Source organism: Hypanus sabinus, chromosome 6 (genome assembly GCF_030144855.1).
Source record: "Hypanus sabinus isolate sHypSab1 chromosome 6, sHypSab1.hap1, whole genome shotgun sequence".
Taxonomy (NCBI): Eukaryota; Metazoa; Chordata; class Chondrichthyes; order Myliobatiformes; family Dasyatidae; genus Hypanus; species Hypanus sabinus.
In genome coordinates, this window is record NC_082711.1 from 117,029,929 (window position 1) to 117,043,872 (window position 13,944).

General features: G+C 42.4%; 1 protein-coding gene across 5 annotated transcripts in view; it reads right to left on the bottom strand.

Annotated features, from left to right (window-relative positions):
* Positions 1-12,928, bottom strand: part of klhl12 (kelch-like family member 12) — a 104,449-nt gene extending 91,521 nt beyond the window's left edge. The window contains exons 1-3 of one of the 5 annotated variants that reach the window (XM_059972815.1): positions 12,781-12,882; positions 9,787-9,916; positions 7,356-7,456 (exon numbers count right to left, since the gene is read on the bottom strand). The gene's annotated coding sequence lies outside the window, so the exon portion shown is untranslated. Of the gene's footprint in view, positions 1-7,283; positions 7,457-9,786; positions 9,917-12,618; positions 12,752-12,780 lie in introns of those variants that run through there. The other 4 variants (XM_059972812.1, XM_059972816.1, XM_059972813.1 and 1 more) reach the window with 4 other exon arrangements.
* Positions 12,929-13,944: the final 1,016 nt, after the last annotated feature.

A 13,944-nucleotide genomic window follows, 5' to 3' on the forward strand; every position in this document is an offset into this window, starting at 1 on the left:
CTTTTTCCTATAACTAAGTAAGAACATCTTTACGTCTCTGCCCATTGCCTATATAATCCCAACTCAATCAGACCACACTCACCAGGTTTCTAACTTTGGAAATCAAGGCATCAACCTTGACTAAACTGAAACACACTCATCTTAGAATTAGAAGATTGTGAACCTGAACTCCATAGTTTAGAATGCAATCTTTCACTACTGGAGATGCCATTTATTGTGCTAACAAGCATTTATAATACCAGATGAGGGATAAAAAGAGCTGGTTATATTGTCAATGCTCTTTATGTGCCAAATAAATTTCCCCAAAACCAATGAGCACTCTTCTAAACGTTATTGACTACAAAGGTCAAAACTGTAAAAATTTTGCAAGCTTTCTTTCTTTCTTCATTATTTTCAGTTTAACATCCATCAGGATGCCTAATTGCCTCTGCCATACCTATACAGGTTAATGGAACCAACTTGTTTTACAAAGCTTCAAATAATTACTTTACAAAATGCCTTAGCATATTGAAATGTCACAAAAATCCTCATTTATAGTTATTTTTGGGATACAAAGCTACTGGTGGCTCTGCAAGCAAGTCTCTCCTAATTAACAATGCTTTTGCTTTGCTTAGGAAGACACTGTCTGAGCAACAGATTGAAACAAAAAAAAAGCCTGTATCTGAGCTGAGGTGCCATCATGGAAGTGCTTAGAAACTCTGTCATTAAAATGACAAGTTCAATACTGTTCTAGATGTCAGAGAGATCATAAATTAACTGTAGTCTGTAATACATCCTGAACAGGATTAGATATAAATTTGCTTCAAAAATCCCTGACTAAAGTTAACCACAGACAGCCTGTTGTACAACTGATCTGCAGCCTCCCACACAATGTACCAATTCAGTACATATTTTACACACATCTGATTTTTAGGTAAAAGACACTTACTATAATCATAGATCTCCATCCAATTCCACTACTTACAAAAACATTCAGCCTTAACAAAGATCAAGCCAGGATTTAAAAGCATACCAAAATATTTCTATCAATAGTATGTATTGTTAACATTTTAATGCAACCTAATTATTTCTGACTAACAAAATTAATATGCAAAATTGTACTCATTAGTGTTCTGAAGGGGAAGAATTTTTTAAACCCCGTATGCAAATGAAGCAAATCAGAACTCCAGGTATACAGTACTGAGAATTTTCTCGTGCTTAAAGTACAAGTTTACCTGCCACTAACTAATTCCCTGTTCCAGTCTATTAATTCTATTATCACAGGTAGAAGGGGTGTGGTGGCATGAATTCATGAAATTGAAGATTTTTTTGTGATGGACATTAATTTCCTACAATAATTCAGAAAAAAACAACTTATTGTACTAAGATGGGCAAGAGTGCAGTATTTTTCATAATGTTACCATGTTCCAAGCATTTTAAATATTGCCACTGCAGAGTGGTCTGTTATGCATCTTGCAAAACCACCAAACAATGAATGAAGTGCAATCACCTTGTCCTGAAGCCTGGATTTCTTTTGGCCTCCTTACCTCATGTAACAATCTGGTTTTCCCAATGCAAACCATTTGAATATAAGAAATAAGAGGAATAAGCCATATGGACCTCAAGCCTGTTTTGCTATTCAAAGGGATCAAGGTAGCTCTGATCTTGGACTAGACTTTGAATATATTTAATGATTCCATAGTATTCAGTAGCTCAGAATTCCAAGGATTCAGAAGTTACATTCTCATCTTATGTGGTAAACTATCTAACTCCAAAACAGCATCCTCTGATTCTAGATTCCCAATAAGAAATCATTCCCAGTCTTCGCCAGTCAGAAGCCCTGGATGAACCATGAGATGTGCAATCTGCTGACAGCCATATCAAAGGCATTCAAGTCTAGTGATCAAGAAAATTACAAAAGGTCCAGGTACGATCTCAGAAAGTAACCACACAGGCTAAGCGGCAACTCCAGACTAAACTTCAGTCAACGAAGTATGTTTGACTGTTGTGGCAGGGCTTGAGTACTATCAACCTCTTACAAAGTTAAATCAAGCGACAGCAGAGCTTCATTTCCAGATGAGCTCAATGCCTTCTATGCTCACTTTGACCGTCAAAACATGGAGGGACCATCACATACTCCAGCATCTGCCGATGATTGCCTTCAGGAATGTAAAGCCATGAAAAGCATCCGGCCCAGATGGGGTACATGGCCAAGTATTAAAGACCTATGCTGATCAACTGGCTGGAGTGTTCACCGAGAACTTTAACCTGTCATTTCGCAATCTAAAGGTGCCCACTTGCTTCAGTCAGGCCTCAGTTATACTGGTGCGCAAGAAGAATGTGGTGACCTGCTTCATTGATCATCATCCAGGAGCACTTGCATCCACGGTGTTTGAGAAGTTGAGAAACATATCAACTCTTGCCTGCAAAGCGACTTAGATCTGCTCTAATTTGCCTAACAAAGCAACAGGTCCGCAGCAGATGCTATTTCATTGGCTCTTCACTCAACCCTGTAACATCTGGACAGCACAAATTCATAGAACAGGATGCTCTTTATTGACTACAGCTCAGCATTCAATACCACTATCTCTTCAAAACTTATCAATAAGCTCCTAGACCTTGACCTCAATACCTCCTTGTGTAATTGGATCTTCGATTTCCACACTTGCAGACCCTAGCCTGTTCGGATTGGCAACAACATCTCCTCCACAATCTCAATCAGCACAGATGCATCACAAGACTGCGTGCTTGGCCCCCTACTCTACTCACTGTACACTCACGACTGTGAGGCTAAGCACAGTTCCAATGACAAATTCAAGTTTGCTGATGACACCACTGTCATAGGCAGAATCAAAGATGGTGAGGAATCAGCATACAGGAAGGAGACTGAAAATCTGGCTGAGTGGTGCCATAACAACAACCCCTCACTCAATGTCAGCAAGACCAAAGAGCAGAGTATTGACTTCAGGAGAAGGAAACCAGAGCACCATGAGGCATTCCTCAGAGGATCAGAGCTGGAGACTTTAAATTCATCAGAGGACCTGTCCTGGATCCAGCATGCAAGTGCCATTACGAAGAAAGCACGGCAGCAACTCTATTCCCTTAGGTGCTTGAGAAAATTCGGCATGACATGTAAAACCTTGAAAAATTTTTATAGAAGTGTAGTGGAGAGTATACTGACTGGCTGCTTCACAACTTGGCATGGAAATGCCAATGCTCTTGAATGGAAAATCCTACAAAAAGTAGTGATATGGCCCAGTGCATCAGGGGTAAAATCCTCCCCACCATTGAGCACATCTACATAAAATACTGTCGCAGGAAAGCTACATCCATCATCAGGCAGCAGCTGTCTTCTCACTGCTGCCATCAGGAAGAAGGCACAGGAGCCCCAGCTTCAGGAACAAGTACTACCTCTCAAGCATCAGGCCCTTGAACCAAAGGGGTAGCTTCACTCAACATCACTTGCCCCATCATTGGAATGTTTCCACAACCAAAAGACTCACTTTCAAGGAGTCTTTATCTCAGGTCCTTGATTTTTATTGCTTATTTATCACACAGGGCATGCTTTGTTCTCATTGCAACCATCAAGGAGATACAGAAGCCTGAAGGCACACACTTAATGATTCAGGAACAGCTTCTTCCTCTCTACCATCTGATTCCTAAATGGACATTGAACCCATGAAGTCTATCTCATTACTTTTTTATTTTTGTATTACTTACTTAACTATTTAATAAAATATTTACTGTAATTCACATTTTTCTATTATGTATTGCATTGTACTGCTGCCACAAAGACAACACATTTCACAACATATGCCAGTGATATTAAATCTGATTCTGATCATTTCTTTCTGTATTTGCAGTTTGTTGTCTTTTGCACACTACTTGAACACCCATGTTGATGCGGTCTTTCATTGATTTTGTTATGGTTATTATTCTCTGGGTTTATTAAGTACTTCCATAAGAAAATGAATTTTAAGGTTGTGTGTGATAACACAGTACTCTGATAATAAATTTACTTTGAAGCAATATCCGTACAGCAACTCCTCTGTCGAGTGCCTTGCAAACTTTGAATATATTATGATACTTTTACGTTATATTAAACTCCAATGAATAAAGACGCTACCTGCTCAACCCTTCTTTACAGAAGCAGGGACAGCCAATTTCACGTCACAGTAAAATTACTGCCTGTGATTTTATTCCTTCTAGGAACTAACCATGTAAATTTTCTCTGATCAGTCTGCAATGCAAGTATGTTACTATTTAACTAAGGAGTCCTAAACAGTATTCCAAGTGTGGTCCCACAATGCCTTGCACAGTTGTAATAAACATTAGAACCTTTCCCCTTTATACTTAAGACCATATTCCATTTGCCTTCCCAAGTACTTGTACCTGTTTGCTAACTTTGAGTTTCATATACAAGTACACTCAGATTTCTTTGCCCCACAGCACTCCGTACCCTAGTACTGGAATCAGTCCTGAAGCAGTCATTGTGAAAAAACACAAACAGAGCAGGAACTCCAGCGATGAATCACTCCACATCTCTGTGTGGAAAAGCTGCTTAGGAGGACCAACATTGTGGACCGGTGTGTTGAGATGTTGACTTCAGGCATGAAGTCACATGAAGGTACACGAGTGACTGCAAGGCGTTGCATGCAACTGGCTGCACTTGATCCTTGTGTTGGCACATTGGCCAGGCCCCAGAATTTCACAACACTGCCATATCACCCTCTGTTACACTACTCTGCTCATCTAGTCCAGAGCTTTCTCGGGTCAATAATCACAATAGATTATTGATGTTTTTCTAATCCTCCTACCCAAGGCGACATTCCCACAATTATACCATGTCCTGAAAGTTTTGTGTTAGCTACTTCTCTACAAGTGTATTGCTCCAAATAGCACAACCACTAATACGCCACATACCCCTTTACATGGCACTTGATTGAATTCCTTATAGTGGGCTTTTACCGATTTAAAATCAAAATTCTTGAATTATTGATCTGTCTTGTAAGGGAATTGTGTGAATTCTGCCATTTCTGACTCCATAATATTTTACATCCTTAACTAACATGTCTCTGTTAAAATAAAGCAGCCCCAGTCTATCTATTATTTTCTCATTGCTTAAAATTCTCAATTTAAAATAGTCCAATTGCCATTAACGGATAGATGCTCAAAGAAGTCTAAAAAATGTCAGGCACCAGGGTGCAGAGGGTAGTGCTGCTAGCGCAGTTCTAGTAACTCAGCTTGTCAATGCCACAAGGTAAACTAGCTAGGTGAATAGGCCACTGTTCCCTATTGGCGATGGAACTGAGAGTTTGATAGGATTTTGAAGACTGGAGCTTCTTCTGTTGTAAGAAATATGAAACAATTTGAAATCTGCCAAACACCATTTCTCTTTAATAAAATTACAATTACTCTCATGCCCCCCGACCCCATCTCCAATGATTTAATCCCAAACTCCTTTAATTTATAATCTCCACAATGGTGACAGGTTTCACTAGGCACAGGGGTGTCCAGATTTTTGTGTGCAAGGGAGCCTCACCATTAACCCAGGGGTCTGTGGACCCCAAGATGGGAACACCTGCACTAGGGGCCAATCAACCATTTGTGGGGGAAGGTCCAACACGCAGCTGAATACTGAAGTCCATTCCAAGAGCTGACGCATTTTGTAATTCTGTACAGTACATCAACCAAAGCATACCTCAGTCCAATTATCTGATTAGGTCTGAATCCAATTTAATTTTATAATTTTTCTCTGCTGCTTGGCATCTTTGAATTCCCTGTATCAAGGTAAAGAACTGGAACACAATTGTCACAACATCATGATTTAAAAAGGAAGGGAGTACTTTTAAGCTAAAGGATTGGATACAATTTTTAGGTACTCCAGCAACCATTACATAGAGAAGCATAAATCAGCCAAGGGCAACCTACATGGGTTTAAAGGAAAGTCTGACAACCTTGACAATAATTTTTGTGATCGTAAGGTCAATGAACATGCTTTATAATCTAGCAGTTTAAATGGATTTTACCAAGGTTTTGGAAAGGTTCCACATGGCATTCTGATGGGAAGCTTTAACAAACGTATGGTATCTAATGGAAAGAGGCAAATTTGATCAGAAATCAGCTGGGGAAGGAGAAGAAAACGATTGAACAATGTATTTGAAACATTACAATGGATTCTTCAGATCCCTGTCCAAGGTATTTTGTTTCTGGGACACATGACAAAGATCTCGACTGTGGAGGACATTTGGATATAGTACAGACGTTGAATGAATGGTTAAGGTGGTATTAATGAGCCATTCTGCTGGACAGAGGAATTTCAATTAAGATTTGATTATAAAGGTTTGAGAAAAGGGCATAGGGAACAAGGAAATGAATTAGAAATTGTAGGATGAAGTGTTTCTTCAGATGCTGGAAATCCACAGCAACTCACAAAAACTGCTGGAGGAACATAGCAGCTCAGGCAACATCTGTGAAGAGGAATAAACAGTTGACATTTTGGGTTGAAACCTTTCATCAAGTAGATAAGATGGTTAAGACTTATAGGATACTTTTTTTTTGAGGGGAGAGGGCAGAAAGGTCAGGCCCAAACTTTATTAAACGACAGCTAAGTCGTGGAGCATTAAGTACATTTTTCAGCAGTGCATCACAGCTGAATGCAACAGTGATAATGGATAGAGTGGAGATCTAGGAAGATGCTGACATGAGAATTTTAAGCTATGAGAAAATAATAGATAGATAAAGCTTTACTTTAACAGAGACATGTAGTTCAGGATGTAAAATGTTATGGAGCTGGAGATTAAAGAATTCACACAATCCCCTTACAAGATGGATCAATAATTCAAGAATTTTGATTTAAGTTGGTAAGAGTAGTGGGAAGATTTGGAAACATTTGCACCAGATAATGCAGGGAGTTTTGAATTCATTGCCTGAATATATGGAAGAGGAAGAAATGTTAATCACATTTAAGAAATACCTGGATGAACACCTGAAGTTCAAGAGCTAGCAGGTTGGATTTGTTTTTTCTTTGACCAACGTGGACATTGTCAGTCAAATGGCTTCCTGTGTCTAAACTTCTACATTTCATACAAACAATGAAATTCAAACCATCCTGTAGAGTTGCAACATTGAGTATCACAGTAAGAACTAAGAGAGAAAACTTGTTACATTGAACAGTTCAAATTGGCTGCAACCTAGTCACTGCAAGACTGGAAGAATCCAATTTGCTATTGTGATTTGCAAAGGTATCAGGAATACGGAATGGAGTAAGAATCATTGTCTTTTCACAGAGAGACCATTCTTACTTTCACTTAAGGAACTAGATTTACTAGAGCATCTGAAACGGCATGGCAGAGCTCCAGTCTAGCAGCTGCTACCTCCGTCCAATCACGTCTTTTCTGCTCTTCCAGAAATGAGGAAAACCAGCTTCATGGAATTAGTGATTTCAGTCGTCTTCAGCCATATCCAATCATAACACCTAGAATATTAATAGAAACATCAATACATTAAAACTATTTACCAAAAAGATCACCTCTACTACATCAACGTTTACTAGGTGCTAGGCAGTAACAACACCCTCTCTTGTTAACCATTTTAACTTGACATCACAGCATCAAGCTGCACACATCGGAGCAAGAATCAGAAATTAAACAGCTCAGCTGTGCAAACATGCAATATAAATGGGATCTGCAGAATAGTTGCAGATATTTCTTTTATGGAATTGGATAATGCACTGAGAAAGCTGTGCTCCATCTTTTATACCTGCCCATACACGTCAACTTTGGCAGGGTTTGCAGACCATTAATTCCTACAGAGCAAAACCCAAAATCATGAATGGCAGCCATGCTTCATTATCAGACATGCTCAACCCTTTTTACGCTCGCTTTGAAAGGAAGAATAAAACAACAGCTATGAGGATCCCTGCAGCACCCAGCGACTCTGTGATCTCTGTCTCGGAGGCTGACGTCAGGCTGCCTTTCAAGAAGGTGAACCCTCACAAGGCAGCAGGGCCTAATGGAGTACCTGGTAAGGCCCTGAAAACTTGTGCCAACCAACTGGTGGGGGTATTCAAAGACATTTTCAATCTTTTACTGCTACAGTCAGAAGTTTACACCTGCTTCAAAAGGACAACAATTATACCGGTGCCCAAGAAGAGCAGTGTAAGCTGCCTTAATGACTGTTGTCCAGAACTGCTTACACCTATAGTGATGAAAATGCTTTGGCAGGTTGGTCCTGTCTAGAATCAATAACGGTTTCAGGAAGGACCTGGACCCACAATTTGCACATTGTCACTAGAGGTCTGTAGCAGACGTGATCTCAATGGCTCTCCACACAGCCAAAGATCACCTGGAAGATACAAATATCCATGCCAGGATGCTGTTTATTGACTATAGCTCTGTGTTTAACACCATCACTCCTACAGTACTGATCAAAAGGCTACAAAACCTGGGGTCTGTATCTCCCCCTGCAACTGGATCGTCATCTTCCTAACTGGAAAACCACAATCTGTGCAGATTAGGAATAACATCTCAACCTCGCTGACAATATGGGCTTCCACAGGGATGTGTGCTTAGCCCACTGCTCTACTCTCTACACCCATAACTGTATGGCTGGGCATAGCTCAAACAGCATCTATAAATTTGCTGATGCTACAACCATTGTTGGCAGAATCTTAGATAGTGACGAAAGGGCATACAGGAGTGAAATATACCAGCTAGTTGAGTGATATTGCAGCAACAATCTCGCACTCAACATCAGCAAGACCAAAGAGCTGATTGTGGACTTCAGGAAGGGCAAGACGAGGGAACACAAGCCAATCCTCATAGCGGGATCAGAAGTGGAGAGAGTAAGCAATTTCAAGTTCCTGAGCATCAAGATCTCTGAGCACTTAACCTGGTCCCAATATATTGAAGCAGCTACAAAGGAGGCAAGGCAAAAGCTATATTTCATTAGGAGTTTGAGGAGATTTGGTTTGTCAACTAAAACACTCACAAATTTCTACAAGTACCATGAAGAGCTTTCTAACTGGCTGCATCACCATCTGGTATGTGTGGGGGGAGGGGAAAGAGGCTAGCGCACAATGGAAATAAGTTGCAGAAACTTGTAATATTAGTCAGCTCTGTCATGGGTACCAGCCTCCATGTTAACCAAGACATCTTCAAGCAGCTATCCCTTAGGAAGGTGGCATTCATCATTAAGGATCCCCATCACCCAGGACATGCCCTCTTCACATCGTTACCATCGGGAAGGAGGTACAGATGCCTCCTGACACACTCAGTGATCCAGGAACAGCTTCTTCTTCTCTGCCATCTGTTTTCTAAATGGGCATTGATTCCATGAACACTACCTCACTACTTTCTTATATCTGTTATTTTGCACTACTTATTTTAACTAATTAACAGGCATGTATACTAATCGTAACGCAGTTTGTTCACTTTATTTATCATGTATTTCATTGTACTACTGCAGTAAAGTTAACAAATTTCACAACATATGCCGGTGATATTAAATCGGTTTGATTTAATTCTAGATCCTAGCCCAATTTCTTCCCTACCCTTCTTCAGTATATTCCTCCGCTTTTCTTATTCAGTCCCAGTCTCCTTGTCAATCCATTCAGTTTATTCTACCCCTCGTGTGTACCCACCCCCTTTCCTTTCTCACCAGTACTTTTTCTGGTTATGTCAACCTCCACACTTTCCCCTCCTGAGGATTTTCCCACCTCCTCTTTATTACATTCCTCTTTTGCCTCTTCTCCTTACTGAGAAATTGCCTACCCACACTGATTAATTTAATACACCATAAAATTACCTTGTTTCCATTTTTCAAGGTATTCCTTCTTCCCACATTATTCCAACCTAACTTCCTCTTTGGTCAGACCCTTCCATGAACCATTCCATCTCTAAGCTTCACACACAAAATGCAGGAGGCCAGGCAGCATCTATAGGAAGAAGTACAGTCGACATTTCAGGTCAAGACCCTTCATCAGGACTAACTGAAATAAAAGATAGTAAGAGATTTGAGAGGGGGAGGGGGAGACCTGAAATGATAGAAGACAGGAGGGGGAGGAGCTGGAAAGTTGATTGGGAAAAGGGATACAGAGCTGGAGAAGGGAAAGGATCATGGGACAGGAGGCCAAGGGAGAAAATAAAGTGAAGGGAACACCAGAGGGAGATGGAGAACAGGCAAGGAGTGATTGTGAGAGGGGCGGAGAGAGAAAAAAAGGGGAGAAAAAGGGGGAGAAATAATAAATCAGAGATAGGTAAGAAGGGGAGGAGGGGCATTAACTGAAGTTTGAGAAATCAATGTTCATGCCATCAGTTTGGATGCTACCCAGACGGTATATAAGGTGTTGTTCCTCCAACCTGAGTGTGGCTTCATCTTGACAGTAGAGGAGGCCATATCAGAATGGGAATGGGACGTGGAATTAAAATGTGTGGCCACTGGGAGATCCTGCTTTCTCTGGCGGACAGAGCGTAGACATTCAGCAAAACGGTCTCCCGGTCTGTGTCGGGTCTCACCAATTTATAGAGGGCCGCACTGGGAGCACCAGGTGCAGTATATCACACCAGCCGACTCACAGGTGAAGTGTCACCTCACCTGGAAGGACTGTCTGGGGCCCTGAATGGTGGTGACGGAGGAAGTGTAAGGGCAGGTGTAGCACTTGTTTCGCTTACAAGGTTAAGTGCCGGGAGGGAGATCAGTGGTAAGGGATGGGCGGGTGGGGGAACAAATGGACAAGGGAGTCACGTAGGGAGCGTTCCCTGCGGAAAAGGGGGGGGGAGGGAAAGATGTGCTTGGTGGTGGGATCCCACTGGAGGTGGCGGAAGTTACAGAGGACCCGGAGGCTGGTGGGGTGATAGGTGAGGACAAGGGGAACCCTATCCCAAGTGGGTTGGTGGGAGGATGGGGTGAGAGCAGATGTGCGTGAAATGGGAGAGATGCATTTGAGAACAGAGTTGATGGTGGAGGAAGGGAAGCCCCTTTCTTTAAAAAAGGAAGATATCTCCTTCGTCCTGGAATGAAAAGCCTCATCCTGAGAGCAGATGCGGCAGAGATGGAGGAATTGCGAGAAGGGGATGGCATTTTTGCAAGAGACAGGGTGGGAAGAGGAATAGTCCAGGTAGCTGTGAGAGTCTGCAGGCTTATAGTAGATAAGCCATCTCCAGAGATGGAGACAGAAAGATCAAGAAAGGGGTAGGAGTTATCAAAAATGAACCAGGTAAATTTGAGGGCAGGGTGGAAATTGGAGGCAAAGTTAATGAAGTCAATGAGCTCAGCATGCGTGAAAGGAGGCAGCGCCAATGCAGTTGTCGATGTAGCAAAGAAAAAGTGTGGGATAGATACCCGTATAGACTTGGAACATGGACTGTTCCACAAAGCCAACAAAAAGGCAGGCATAACTGAGACCCATATGGGTGCCCATGGCTACACCCTTGGTTTAGAGGAAGTGGGAGGAGCCAAAGGAGAAATTATTGAGAGTAAGGACTAATTCCGCTAGATGGAGGAGAATGGTGGTAGAGAGGAACCACTGTGGCCACAGATTTTAATTCCACGTCCCATTCCCATTCTGATATGTTTATCCATGGCCTCCTCTACTGTCAAGATGAAGACACACTCAGGTTGGAGGAACAACACCTGATATTCACTCTGGGTAGCCTCCAACCTGATAGCATGAACATTGATTTCTCTAACTTCTGTTAATGCCCCTCCTCCCCTTCTTACCCCATCCCTTATTTATTTATCCCCCCTTCTCTCCTTTTTTTTCTCTCTCTGCCCCTCTCACAATCACTCCTTACCTACTCCCCATCTCCCTCTGGTGCTCCCCTCCCCCTTTCTTTCTCCCTAGGCCTCCCGTCCCATGGCTCTTTCCCTTCCACAGCTGTGTATCCCTTTTTCTAATCAACTTTCCAGCTTTTAGCTTCATCCCTCCCCCTCCTGTCTTCTCCTATAATTTCAGATTTTCCCCTCCTACTTTCAAATCTCTTACTATCCTTTCTTTTCAGTTTGTCCTGATGAAGGGTCTCAGCCCGAAATGTTGACTGTACTTCTTCCTATAGATGCTGCCTGGCCTGCTGCGTTCCACCAGCATTTGTGTGTGTTGCTTGGATTTACAGCATCTGCAGATTTCCTAGTGTTTGCATCTCTAAGCTTCTCACATCCAGCTTTCCTCAGTAATCTGCTGATTACTCCCCTTCCACAATTTTTTTAAAGAATATTCATGTCCCCTGGTTACTTCTCTTCCTCGATTTCTTTTTGAAAATATTCCCACTCCCTGGTTATTCCCTGTATCCTTTTTTCCTAGTTTCATCCCAGGTCCAGCCACTTTATCAGCTTCACCTCCCGGGGCTTTCCTCTTCAGCCACTCTGCCTCCACCGACTCTGTTTTTTCTCCCGCCCACCTGCCCCTTCTCTCCCAAGATTAATCCCTATTTCATCCTTCCCTGTCCTTCCCCATCTCAGCCTATCTCCCCTTCTCTGCTCCCTCCCTCCCTTCCTTCCCCAGGAGCCACCCCCTCGGTCCCGTGCCCATCTCCTCCCGTTACTCCCCTTGCCGGGTATTCTCCCCTTCGGCCTCCTGTCCCACCTGCCCCCGCCCCCCTCGGTTGTCGGTAACAGCGGCCCCCGTTCTAATGTGCTTACCCCGGGGGCCAGGGCCTACTGTGTTTGTGAAATTCACTCAAATGGACTCCACGCTCGGACTAACTGCTTCCAGTTTTCCTCTGACGGATCAGAGACTCGGCTGACAGCTCACCCCCAACTCCCCCTCCCTCCGGACAACCGCTACTAGCCGTCGCTACTTACCGTCTAACCCGGGTTGCAACTCAACCATATGAACTACAGCTCCCACAATGCACGCCGGGAGCGACGGCCCAAACGCAGGCGCAGTTCCTTTCCGCTGGTTGGGGGTGGGTTGTGCTGAGGGGATATCACGTGATGTGCTTGGCGTGCTGGAGCATTTCCCAGTTTAAACCTAAGGAAAAATTGTTTAGTTTCTCCACGCTCCGTTCCCGAGCTCCGACTACAATCGGCTTTCTCAAACATGGATCTATTTCTATCCTGCAGCTCCAATATTTTGTTCAAAGTGGTGCCCCCTCAGATCTTTTTCCGTTTATGGTCGGCGGCTTGAAGCTGAACACAACTATAATTTTAAGCTACGTGCATCACGTGGGAATTAGAAATTTTCTGTCATTGAATATGCGTTTAATTTCCACAACGGTGCTGACGCTTTGCAATAATTCAACTAATGCTTCAAATAATAGCGTGAGCTAAAAATGTTTTGTTGATAATTTTCGTTTGTACTCAGTGTCTGAGTCTGCGCTTACATTATCTAACAATAGCCAGCATCGATGGATTCCAGCTGCTCTGATACTGTTTCTACGTGACTGAATGTCGTGGTGAAACCTTTCACCGTACTCGTCACTGACAGCGCCGTGAACTGCAGGGAAGAAGGGAATACAGAAAACGAATCTTGAGCGACATTTCTTGGTTTTGTATGCTTGAAGCATGTTGTCAACCAGCTGCACATAATTTGGTGCTCTGTAGTTACCAAGATTTTCAACAACATCTTGCCCATGTGATTTTCTCAGGCCCCACCAGAAGTTCTTCGAATTCATTGATGACGATTTGATTTGTGATCCAACAAAAATGCCTTAACCTTGGCGTCGTTATTCTGGGAAACATCTGTGTGAAATATTGAAATCCTTCATGGATCATTATAGCCTTTCTAAAACCTGCCCTGCAATGCAGCAGCCAATAAGTATGCCCAGGCATTCCTAGACAACATTGAAAACTTTTCAGCTTACATTATGGGCAATATTTTAATTGACTTGAATTATGAATTGAAATAACAAATATAGGCAATTTTATTTTAAAAAAATGGTGTGTGATAGGGTAATTTCATGGTGATTTTCATGATCAACAGTCCAAAATCCAAACGATACACCCAAAAGTATTCAGGAAGCAAAA